Consider the following 12,912-nt stretch of genomic DNA (forward strand, 5'->3'; position numbering starts at 1 on the left):
CTTCCTCTCTTTCTATAACATTTCCTTCCATAATTAAGTTGGGAAGAGTGGGAAGAACTTTCCTAGGTGATCGGAACATTACACATTTTGTTTTTTGTAGATTCAAAGAGAGCAGATTTTTAGAGAAGTATTCTTTTAAAATCAGCAAGTCGTTATTCATGTTTGTTATAATAGAACTTGTATTGGCATTCGGATAAAACAAGGCCGTATCATCCGCAAATAACCTTGGAGTACCAGAGAGATTAATCTTGCATATATCGTTAACATATAGCAAGAACAGTAAGGGCCCGATATTACTTCCCTGTGGTACGCCAATGCTTACTAGTTTTGAAGAACTTGTTTCTCCATCGATTGAAACATATTGGATTCTGTTTTCTAAATAGCTTCGGATTATGTTATTAGCAATCCCTCTAATTCCATACTTGTCCAGTTTACGGAGCAGTATTTCATGATTTAGAGTGTCGAAGGCCTTTTTTAAGTCTAAAAATAAAGCACCCACATATCTTTTGGAATCCGTTATTTCTAGAATATTATCTATAAGCTCAGTTATAGCAACGGTTGTGCTACTTCCGCTTCGGAAACCATATTGCATGCTGTAGAGTATTCTGTGATTTTCTATGTATTGTATTCTGATGTATTCACGGAAAAGCTAGCGAAGCAACTAATATATTAGTTAAGTTGATATATGATATATTTTCTGAACGTAATTGGTTAAAATTTGGTACAACTAATCGTTTTAACTGAACTGTCATTTTTTACTTATCGTGCTGGAAGTTTAGCAATGATACCCAGCCAAGACACGCACCGCAAACGAATAATAAAACGTTACAGTTGAGCAATAAAATGTACACTAATCGGAAAATGAAACGTTTCAATAAAGTGTCACTCGTGCAACTGAGCATTGACACAATATCAGCAAAGATACCTGTATTGGCATAAAAGCAAAAAAATGTCTCAGTTGTTTTAACGAATTATTCAGTTATTTGAACTTAAAACGCCTATTGCAATAAATATTTTTTTACTGACTGACTACTTCGGGGGCAACTAATAGCTTTATCTCTAAACTCACAGATGATATAGAAATGCTATAGATTAAAACTCTCAAGAAGGAAATCACCAGCAAAATGTTCCAGGGCATTAAGAAATTTTTCCTTCACTTGCAGAATGGCTCGCTGGAAGAGCTTTTTTGATTCCGTGTTCAAGAATGTTGCTGATAAGCTTAATGCTACAGATGAATTTCCAAGAAAACACAAATAGAACCACTTCACTTTAGCAGCAAATTTTCAAGCGTTAAGCGTTTTTAATTGCATTGACATGAACTGTCGGAAAATACATTACCCGCAAATAAAATTGTAACTGAATTTTCTCTCGGCAATAGAGGTTTACCTTAGTGCACGGATTAGACCGTAGATCCTCTCCCGTTAGTCGCAGCTCGATGTGTCGGTAGAGCTATGAGGTTAGGGCGGGTCTGCAACCAAAGTAAGGGAGAGAAACCGGTGAATCTACGTTCACCCAACAAACGCACGGCGTGGTGCACCCAAACACTCTTCACGCCTAGGGTGAAGACGCTGATTTGGGTTATGACAGGTATCAGACTCACCTCCTCCGACTGCTCTCGTCGGTACAGGACTCGTCGTGATGGATACTGCTTTTAGCACGTGGTTGAGGGCCGACACTTTTGCGAAAATATGCGCTATTTTCGCCTCACTAATACTTCTTAGTAACTGGTACGAACTTCGCGATCAACGGGCGGTCCACGACCGTCCTCCGTTGCTATTAAAACACTTCCGGAAAACTAAATGAATAAAGAAAGGACTTTAGACGCGGAATGCGTTTTCTCGATGTTCACTCTCTCACAGTTCACTCTAGAAGATCCGAAGATTCCCAATTGCGGCTTGTATCTACCTGAACCGTATCGCGCGCGATCGATCTGTCAACTGACAGCGGTTGACGTTTATGTCATCGTATAATCTGATACTCAAACCACTAACGGCAGCTGATGATGGGATAGGGTTGTATAAGATCGATTGGGATTAGCGGTTGGATGGGAATAGGATCGTGAGTTTACGGTTTTGGCTTGTCCTCGCCTGCCAGTCACCTCCTCGTTGAATTCACCGATAGGAGATTCAAGTGCCTGAATGCACCAGACAGCACCGAGAGTTGAGCTAATGATAAACTCATCGATCTACTCACTCAGAACAGCTACAGATGCCGTCGGCCGGGGGAAAGAAAATTTGAAACGGCTTCTAAGATGTCTTTTAAAATTTTCTGTTATACTAGTACGTTTGTGCCACGAAATTTATTTAGGCTTGGCTACTCGAGAACGAGAAACTGAGAACACCTTTCATTAGTAGGTTTTTTTCCTGCACTTTGTTTGTTATTGTTATTATTGTTATTATTTTTTTGTTTGTTTGCAAATTTGACTTAATGTTTCAATTCGTTTGAATATCGGTGCTTACACTATTTCCAAAATTATTTACTGTCAATTATTCGTGTTCGTACCCTAGTGAAACGCAATTTAAAAATGCGCTCCGTCTTTACTGTATCTAACTCGTTTTTACCTAGTGGCGAATCCCTCGGTTGGTTTCGGGTGCGGAAATGAATAAAAATTATTGCGTTTTTCCTTTCTTCGCTCTAACGTCGGACAAAGGAGACGTGTTACACGCGGTTGGAAAGGAAAATTATCAGGTAAGTAAAGAAATGCTTTGTTATTTTTACGGGGATTTGTTTCTAAGTTACCGGTATGGATAAGATATGTGTTGATTATAACTGTACTGAATCGCATTACTCAACGGCTAGGGTAATCACTTTTTGCCATCATCGGATGTAAAGTGATTTACCTAGTGCTCTAGTCACAGTAGACATCTCCAAGATGTTAGTGTGACACTCAGTGATTCTAGATCCGATTCCTGAGATTCCGTTTGCATGCATTTTCCTATTAAGTGTAAAAAATTTCGAAGCTTGTGGATCTTTATGCTAAAGACCTTGAGACCGCTCGGCATATAATCGCTAAATTTTTCATCACTAGCATTTTCTTAGAGAACGTATAATATGAAAAATATTGGTATTTATTTGCTGTGTGGTTATACATATAGATATACAGTTTCATAGTATATCTGTATAGAATTATTTTCCACGCTCGTGCTGTTATAAATTTCTAGCAGCACTGCAGTTAAACTTACGGTTTTTTTTCCCGAAATCGTTATTTTCGTTGCTGTTCAATCCTGTTCACTCGTTTCAACTTTTAATAATTTCGTATTAATTGCTTAATCTAAAGGGCGGCCTCCGTTCCTGCATCTTGGCTGGTCGAAGGATGGAAGATATTATTACTGGAAAGGAAGTTGTCGCCGAGGCTTCCTCTTAGTGTCCTTTCCTATCGTCTGGAACCATAGCTGTTTGACTGTATCGCTTCACACTTTTGTTCGGTGACCGTAATATGGTGTTTTTGGGCCCCGTAGTGGAAGATATGCTTTTCATGTAAAGGAGTCTGCGACGGTGACTCGCTCTTAGTGCTTCTATTGAAGAAAGCCATAGCCGACTGTGTAGAGGTAAGTTGTTTACCGATTAATATACTTGGCATTGACCAAACCGAGGTCTTTTCCTTGCATGTCTTTAAGGATGTAATTATGTTGGCCTTCTTTCCGAACTACGATCGCTTTTATTTTTCTTTTCGCAAGTTTTGCGTTAAATTTCTTTAATTTTATTTAATAATGATTTTTTTTTTTTTTTTTTTTTAGGTTGCTACATTTGAAATATGCTCTCAACTCTCGTTCATCAGTCCCATTGATCTGAGATTCATGTGATAATAATCCAATGCTTTATACGGAACCGAACAAATTCTCTGCACCGGACATCCAGCACGAACCAGCTCCAACCTCACAGGCCCACGGACACTACGAACTGCTGGAATCAATTGTGCAATTGTGGCTCGGACTTGAGAAAACCCATGTTGGGCGCCACTGTAACTGAATTTTCTCTCGGCAATAGAGGTTTACCTTAGTGCACGGATTAGACCGTAGATCCTCTCCCGTTAGTCGCAGCTCGATGTGTCGGTAGAGCTATGAGGTTAGGGCGGGTCTGCAACCAAAGTAAGGGAGAGAAACCGGTGAATCTACGTTCACCCAACAAACGCACGGCGTGGTGCACCCAAACACTCTTCACGCCTAGGGTGAAGACGCTGATTTGGGTTATGACAGGTATCAGACTCACCTCCTCCGACTGCTCTCGTCGGTACAGGACTCGTCGTGATGGATACTGCTTTTAGCACGTGGTTGAGGGCCGACACTTTTGCGAAAATATGCGCTATTTTCGCCTCACTAATACTTCTTAGTAACTGGTACGAACTTCGCGATCAACGGGCGGTCCACGACCGTCCTCCGTTGCTATTAAAACACTTCCGGAAAACTAAATGAATAAAGAAAGGACTTTAGACGCGGAATGCGTTTTCTCGATGTTCACTCTCTCACAGTTCACTCTAGAAGATCCGAAGATTCCCAATTGCGGCTTGTATCTACCTGAACCGTATCGCGCGCGATCGATCTGTCAACTGACAGCGGTTGACGTTTATGTCATCGTATAATCTGATACTCAAACCACTAACGGCAGCTGATGATGGGATAGGGTTGTATAAGATCGATTGGGATTAGCGGTTGGATGGGAATAGGATCGTGAGTTTACGGTTTTGGCTTGTCCTCGCCTGCCAGTCACCTCCTCGTTGAATTCACCGATAGGAGATTCAAGTGCCTGAATGCACCAGACAGCACCGAGAGTTGAGCTAATGATAAACTCATCGATCTACTCACTCAGAACAGCTACAAAATTAATACATTTATACTGTAGTAATAGTATTCAATGCATGGAAAACTTGTTAACAATTGACTCCTATATTCTTCAGCATACTTTCACTTACGAGAAACGGCCTCTACGTAACTGACATAAATGACGTTCATTTGACATTGAAAATTTTCAATATCAAACGTTTCTGGTGAACTGAAGAGGATTTTTGTTTGGCGTTTTGCTGTCTTCGTTCTCCGCCAAGTGACACCATTTGAATACAGCAATTTCGCTTACCTGAATGGTCATGACAAAACCAACAGATATGTTATTTAATTTAACAACATTACTAGTTGAAACAGTCAGGGCGTGAAACAACAAATGCAAAATTGTAATTCTGTGATCTGCGAGTTCTCCGTGTTGAACGAATTCTTTCTTTTTGATAGCTCAATACCGCTCGATAGGTCGCAACTCCGGGTGGATTTGCCTCTTTCGGTACAACATGAACTCCATTCGCTCTATACAATTTCAAAACATCTTTGACATAGTGACAATATGCCAAATCAGGCCAGAGAAGCGCGGTTGCGTCACGGCTATGTAGGAACGGTAACAATCGCTTCTTTAGACATTTCTCACGGTATATCTCTCTTTATACCCAGTGTTGCATCCAGTATCCGTAAACAGAGAATATTCACTGACGGACACAAGCGTTCCAACAGGCATCGTTTCTCTTGCAAGCTCTCTCACTGAGAAGCTGCATATACTGTCATTACTAATGTATGAGTTTCACTGAGAGAGATATTCCGTCAGTTCAGTCTGATGCTCACTTGGAGACGAATCAACATGACTGAAATCTTAGAATCATCAATTGCAAGGACAACGTTTTCTTGGTTTGACTTAGTTCTTAGAAGGAAAATAAAAGTGTGCATTCGCAATGATGTGATGTCAGAAAATGATAATGAAAATCAAAGTGTTATCATTTTCAATTCACTATAAAACTATAAACAGACCGTTTTAAAACAAACAGAGAATGACCGATCTGTTCTCTCATTCGAAATATTTTACTCTCTGCGTGTTGCCACTCTCGCGTCACTGTTGTTCGTGTTCGCAGTACGCTACCCATGGCATGAATTCGATCAACGTTGAATGACGATCATTTTGGTTCGTGACGGAACTACTTCGTATGATTTGACGTGTGGATGATGATCACGACTCAGTGCAACTCTGTTTATACCTCTCCGGTAGTGATAAACGACTACAGCTGCATATTGCCTGCCAAATCAAATATTATTTGGGAAGCTTGGCCTCTTCATCCTGAAATGCTCATCTATGCCATTACGTTGCATGATAATATAGAACAACACTCTGGTAAGCTGTTTAAAGTCTTCCTACACATAAGTTTCATCGTTCGTTATCACACAGAAAAATTTCGTCAAATATTCGGGATGCAATATGCGAGCCTGACTTTTAGTCGTCACATTCTGTTTATCATTGTGGTTCAGTACAGTTTTCACCTTGAACGATTTTATACCTTGTCGGTGTTTAGAAGTATGCGCGAAAGGTGGAGACATTTTTTTTATCTGGCCCCAGTATGTACGGAAACATTTATTCTCTTCTGCAACATTAGCTTCACGTTCGTTTCCTTTTGGTGATTCCTGAAATCCTTTCCCAGACTTCCTGGCTGTTGTTAAAATTGATTTACGACACAAAGGTAGCATTCAAACGAGCCTGGGCTGGCTAAAATCTTAGCCGCTATCTTCCGGAAAATTAAGCTGAGAGAGAAAAAGACGTTTTGTCGGTTACGTCATTGATAGCATTTTTTCTCCGGAACTGGAATCGATCTTCGAACTTTATTCAAATTCCAAGAATAGTGCTTTCAACCGAACTAGAGATTGTTAAAATCGATGAGGCCGTCTCCGTTTCTTTAAAAGACGTCCAAATCGATTCGATCTCGTCAGGCTGAGTCGAAAGGTATATAACACTGAAGGTCTCGGAGCTCCGATCAAAAGTCCGATTTTTTAGTAATTTCATTTCTCTATTTCTATAGAGAAAGGCAAAAATTAGTGAAGTACGTTGGAGTACTTTCAATCTAAGTTTGTGAAAACTAAACTTAAATTGAAAGTACTCACGAAACGTTATCGATTTTAACCGAATACGACTTCCCGCTCCGGAATAACATGGTTCTAAGGCAATTTTTTTCAAGATCATGTCTATGCATAATGATATAAAAAATTCTTTCAACTAACCATATAGTTGCTATGTTGTACAAGTCTCGTTAGTATATGGCTACAAAATTGGATTTAGGATAGATGGGCACTCAGTGCCCGATTTGAGAAGGTCGTAGGTATCCAAGATTTCTCTGAATAAAGAAATCGGTGCATAAACGCGTTACTGGTGACTTCTGTATGACTTTCGAGTGCGCTGTATGCTCGTAGTATTATATTCTGCAAATTGACATATTATAATAATGTCTGTGGAAGTTCTTGTCCATCCAAAACCTCCTTGGAATATAGGCCTTGAGGTCTACCAACGAAACCGATGGCATTAGTGAGTTTATTTTTAGTGGTCCATACTCGTGATATCACATTCAATTAAGGAGATCATTGTGATGAATTATGGGATCATTGTGATGAAGTGTCTGTTCATCTAAAAACAACCTGGAGTCCCACTTTAAGGGCTGAGGACAGTGGTAGGTTTTTTGCTATTTTTCCGTTTCAAATTCAATTTTCTTGGAAACGATGCAGAATGTAGAAAAACCCACCTGACAATATCTTCGAAATATAGTTGAGAATATTCTGTGAAATTTTCAGAAAGTTTCATTGAGTTTAGCGGTCGAGTTGTATTTTTTTCTGACTGAAGAACTGCTGAACATTGGAACGCTCGGAAATGCATACCTCTACTTGTTCATCGAATATCTCGGCTTTGAAGGCTTGTATCATAAATCTACCGTGACAAAGTCTAGATAATTTAGTTTAGATGCGATTAGTATATAAAAACATATATGTTATCGCGATAAAAATAAAGTGTTGTATTTTTCTGTAAAACAAAGTCAGCTTCAATGCATCCGCCGTTTTTTTCGTTTTGGTTTACTGATAGCATTCTGAAAAAGGAAAGAGAAATAAAATTGGCTCGACAAGGCTGCCAAAAACACAGACATTCAATCTTTGTGAAAATTGAATATTTTTTCATTGTTCATTGGAATCCATGTAATGTCCAATCCATACGATAGATTATTGTGATAAAACTTCTCATCAAAATAATACAATGTATGCTGGCAACCCGGTACAGTTTGCTCATATACAAGAGAGTACAAGAGAAATACGATGCGCAAAGGGAACTGAGCGAGCCACGTGGTCGATTTAAAACTCAACACGCGACCCTCTGTCCTCAGCCCTTAAGATCTACCAGCATAACAAAGTTCATTAACGAACTTATTGTTCACGGTCTATACTCGTCGTGATACCACTTATAATTATTAGGCTTATTGTGGATGCTCTGAGTCACCAAAACACTATCTGGAATGAACTTATTATACTCGGCCCTGACTCGTGATACCACATGCAACTAATAGGCTTATTTTGCATGATCTACGTCATCCAAAAATTACCTGAAATTAAGGCCTTAAGATCTACCAGAATAACAAAATACAAAAAATGAACCTAATCATCACGTTAAATACTATTGATTCACTGAAGTCCTTGGATGACTGAAAGTATTTTTGAAACAGATCAGAATAGACAAGTAAACAATATGTAACTCCATGATTATGAGCAGCATTGAAAAATTGTACTTAAGCTGCGAATTGTTTTTGTTGTTTATTCATTTGTTACTCAGTTCACTACATTACGAAGATAGAACAATAGCACAAGCTGAATGGATTTTCTACTCTCAAAACGTGGTTTCGAAATGAGATAAAATATGTGCAGGAACTTTCGGTCGTTCCTCCACATTTGCATCTATCCTTTTATAACAGATAAAACATGAGGTTATACTTGATTTCGACTGGGTTGATAATTGTGGAAAACTAGAAAACGGCTGTCTCAAGCTTATAATACAAACGAATGCTGTTTACTGTCCGACGTTTCGGCCTTTGGTGTAGGCCTTTTTCAAGGAAAATAAAGTCTATCGTTTATGTTTTGACTATAAACGATAGACTTTTTTTCCTTGAAAAAGGCCTACACCAAAGGCCGAAACGTCGCACGGTAAACAACATTCGTTTGTATTATAAGACTGAGACAGCCGTTTTCCAGGTTTTCCACGATAAAACAAGATATTGTAAGCAATCTCACTCAGTAAGCTAAGGTACAATCAGGGATGCAACTTTTACAGATATTCAACGGATTTGGCATAATTTCCATTCATCATTTTTTGTTAATATTACAATTCCTAAAATTATAATAAATAAGATAGCCAATGATGCACATTTCAATGCGAACCAAGGATTCAATTTCGTCCACGTACATGAGAGAAAATAATCAAATATTAGAGTTTCAGTTCAATTTAAATGAACTGATACATTGAATCGATTCACTGGTGAACTGAACGGTTTGAAGTTGCTGACCAAAATGAGGTATTTCGCACACCTCTCGAGTTCTTTTTTAACTGCTTAGTATTTTTTTAATGGGCGCAGTTCCAGAGTGTCTGGGAGGATCAGATCTTCCACCACGTAATCAACATCATTCGTGATGCCAAATTCCGCCATAAGATCGTCGGATTGCCGTAAGCCTTCAGAAGAGAGAGGAACTGCTTTTTGAGACCCTCTTCTACCTATACCTGTCCTTTCATGGTGCTTGCGGTAACAAATGATGTACTCAACTTTTCGCAAGCACAAATCGCTTGCCAAATTAAAATCTTCTTGACGAACATGTCACATGCAGGTTACCTGGTACCTGGTTCAGGTCCGCCTTCACATATGACTCGTCATCCATTTCGCAGTTAATGTGGTTTCGTAAACTTCTGATCGTACAACTTCCGGTTTTTTGCGACCATATTTTATCTCTCGTCACTGAGGAGGGACCTTGAACGTCCGTAGTTCAGCTTGTGTTTTGGTATTCTACACGAAAGCCTTGCTCATAGGTATGGGCATCTCAAACTGTGGCGTTCGGTTTCCGTTTAAAAGCAACAAACACGGGTTTGTGATCGTTCTTCTTGACTTGCCAGCTTTTTCTCGTTTCCGGTCTACAGCTAGATGTTTTCGAACTAATTTATGATATCAGGCACCATGGAATTTGCTATTTCCAACCTTTTTCCGATGGCACGATGCGACAGATCAGTTTCAATTAGTAGGTTAAGACCAGCCATCTGACATCGGTATGTGAGCACCAGCCATTTGAAAGTATATCGATTACGTTGAGCCCCTCGCGTTTCGAGCTCCAAACACTGCGATGTTTTGATACTCATCGCGACTCTCAAATTGTGTAAATTATCTCCACTTGATGTCCCAAAACACTGTCTGCTGTATTTTAGCTAAACCGACAAGTTATTGTGAGAGAGTCGACCCATAATTCATTAATTTTTTGCACTAAACAAGGTAAACGCGTTAAGCAAATGCCTTACTGTTTGTTTGTTTGTTTACGTTGCAATCAGCTGATTTTGAAGTTCCGATTTTGATCTCATCAAGATGGCGTCGTGACATGGGGCCGGTTAAGACCGTTTATGGCCGAGCAAGCTTTCGTATTTTTATTCAAGATTCAATGAGAGGTTTTTTTAACATCAGCCATTTAAACTTCGAAATTAAGTACTGATGAAACAGTAACTTTCAAACGATCCTAAGATTGATAAAATTGATTGAGCACTTTTCTAGCGCATAGATGAAAAGTGTAAAGAAACCGATCTCGTCGAGCTGAGAGGACCATAACATTAGAGGGTCCCAAAAGAGGGTTTCTACAGCAATTCTTTACCTTTCTATAGAGAAAGGCAAAAATCCGGGTACCATTAGGTCAAAACAATCGAATTCAAAAACTCATCGGTTACAAATATCTCCCGATTACAAACACATAAAAGATAATAAAATGGAATTGGCATATAAAAATCACCATCGAGAATAAACCGTGAGTTTGACGAAGGAACTGACATATGTAATGATGACCGAATGGATTTGGGTACTGGCAAATGGCACCGGAACCGTTGGCTTTGTCCGCCTCCTGTAATTTATCACACGTTGGAATGAATCCTACGTTGGATTAACCCTAAAATCAGATGTGTTCAAAAAACAGCAATAACACTCTTCTTCATCCAACACAGAGCCTTTCAGAAAGACCGTAACACTTCAGCTTGATTAATGATGACAAAGGTTACGAGCTGTCTGCCTCTTGTTCCCTGAGTTTCATTACGTAAACAAATAGCATGCGGTGTTCCTTGAAAAATGTGATGATGCGTACAAGCTGGGAAATATTTGCCTTTGTTTGGTGTGAGCTACTTAAAATTCTGAAAGAATTCTAAGAACGCTTAATCTGAATGATATGTCACTGTTTCTTTTTGCTTACGGTACCAAAATAAGAAGCGCTCGATCTACGTGACACCAAATTAAGGTTTGCTATAAATAGGAAGGTGATTTATCAATAGGATTATGCAAAATCTTTTGCATCACCAACGTATCAGGTAGAACAAAATTTACGCTAATCAATTTGAAAGATTTTAATTTCACTCCTTTGATTTGCTCTCTGTCACTTATTAATAAACATTGTCAATCAACGACACTGGCAACAATGTATGTAAACCGAAACGAAACAGGTCACATGCAGGGTTGCCACATGTACAGATTAATCTGTAAACCTGTGGTGAAATCGAATCAATTTTTAGACAAAGCATGAAGAGCAGCCTGTGGCCCGAGAATCATTGTCATGAACAACAGTAATTGTTTCTTGCAAAACTAATCATGTTGTCATTTTGATAACCTTGCGTGTGTCCTTTTCCGTTGATGTCATGCAATTTTTAAAAGAGAGTATAAATAAATTTTCAGCAAACAAAATCAATTTCAAACGTGGAGGCTCGCGGAGAACTATTATGGTTCCAGAGGGCCCGGCAATATAAAAAGCTGAGAAGCACTGATCAAGAGAAAAAGCAATAACAGAAAAGGATGAAAAATTACTGCTTTTCATTACGATCACCAATACCTTCACGACGTTGTTTGTCCTATTGAAAAACATCCATCTTTTTCCCAACGGTGACGAATAATATAGATCGTAATCACGTCATCGCCATAAATATTAGCTCAAGTTGCTGTCACGGTGTCATATTAAGCCAGTTAGCTTCGATTTCAGGCAACCTGTAAAAGTACACCAACCAACAACCGACCATCCAGCGAAAAGAAGTCCAATTCCATCCAGCTGATGGTGCTGAAATTATTTTTCTCGCTCTAGGCAGCACCAGCACTTTTCCCGGTCGTCCCATCTTCGATTTCACGACTAAGTCCAGAGGCTATCTCCGCTTTTATAACAACATCGACATCTCTCGATATACGGACGAGCTCCTTCCGTAACAAACGAGTTCAGCTGAATCGATCCAGCATCAGCTAAATGTGGTACAATTTATCTACTTTTCCTGGACAAAAAAAGTTTACTCGTTTCCTGCATCGGATTTCTTTTACACCAGATAACGTCATGCAGGGTGAAATATTATAGAATGCCTCATCGGAGTAAAACTCTTCCCTGTATTTTTCTGATTTTTTTTATTAAAATAGTGACAAAAGAATATCTGGGTTGATACTAAGACAAGACCTGACAACTGGGGCTGCTTTTGTTCCAAAATGTTCCAGTTTCTGATTGGCTGATTTTGATGTTGCTACCCGCACATTGCGAAAAGAAAAAACTTTTGCAGGGTACGCGAGCAATGATGCCAAGTATAAAGAAAATCAGAAAACATGTTTATTAAAATGTATAATTTTAGCTCAGCAATGGAAATGAAAATTTTCAGAGAATGTTTCACTTTTTTTCAATCTCATTTGTAATAAATGTTTATAGTGGCAGCACTGTGTGATTAAAATCAACATCATGCCGTTTTTTTTTTGTGAATTAAGGTGTAACCAAAAAAGATTTGTTGAATTAGTCTAAAATCGAAAGTGTGTTTAGTTTTACGAGAAGAATGAACTGCGTACTGTGGTCACACTAAGCATTTCTATCCAAACTTGACTTTTTCCTT

The 12,912-nt window shown here is 39.0% G+C and overlaps 1 protein-coding gene and 1 long non-coding RNA gene across 7 annotated transcripts in view; one reads left to right on the forward strand and one right to left on the reverse strand.

Annotated features, from left to right (window-relative positions):
• Positions 1-12,912, reverse strand: part of LOC131438215 (neuropeptide F receptor) — a 71,078-nt gene that overhangs the window by 41,697 nt on the left and 16,469 nt on the right. Inside the window, exons 1-2 of one of the 6 annotated variants that reach the window (XM_058608095.1) lie at positions 1,601-2,375; positions 1,387-1,468 (exon numbers count right to left, since the gene is read on the reverse strand). The exons of 4 other annotated variants lie outside the window; for them this stretch is intronic. The gene's annotated coding sequence lies outside the window, so the exon portion shown is untranslated. Of the gene's footprint in view, positions 1-1,386; positions 2,376-12,912 lie in introns of those variants that run through there. One more of the 6 variants, XM_058608102.1, reaches the window with a different exon arrangement.
• LOC131438246 (uncharacterized) lies at positions 2,536-4,803 on the forward strand. The gene is made up of 3 exons (XR_009230898.1): positions 2,536-2,688; positions 3,278-3,548; positions 3,738-4,803. It is a non-coding gene; the product is annotated as an uncharacterized LOC131438246 (long non-coding RNA).

The sequence above is a fragment of the Malaya genurostris genome, chromosome 1 (assembly GCF_030247185.1).
Source record: "Malaya genurostris strain Urasoe2022 chromosome 1, Malgen_1.1, whole genome shotgun sequence".
Classification (NCBI taxonomy): Eukaryota; Metazoa; Arthropoda; class Insecta; order Diptera; family Culicidae; genus Malaya; species Malaya genurostris.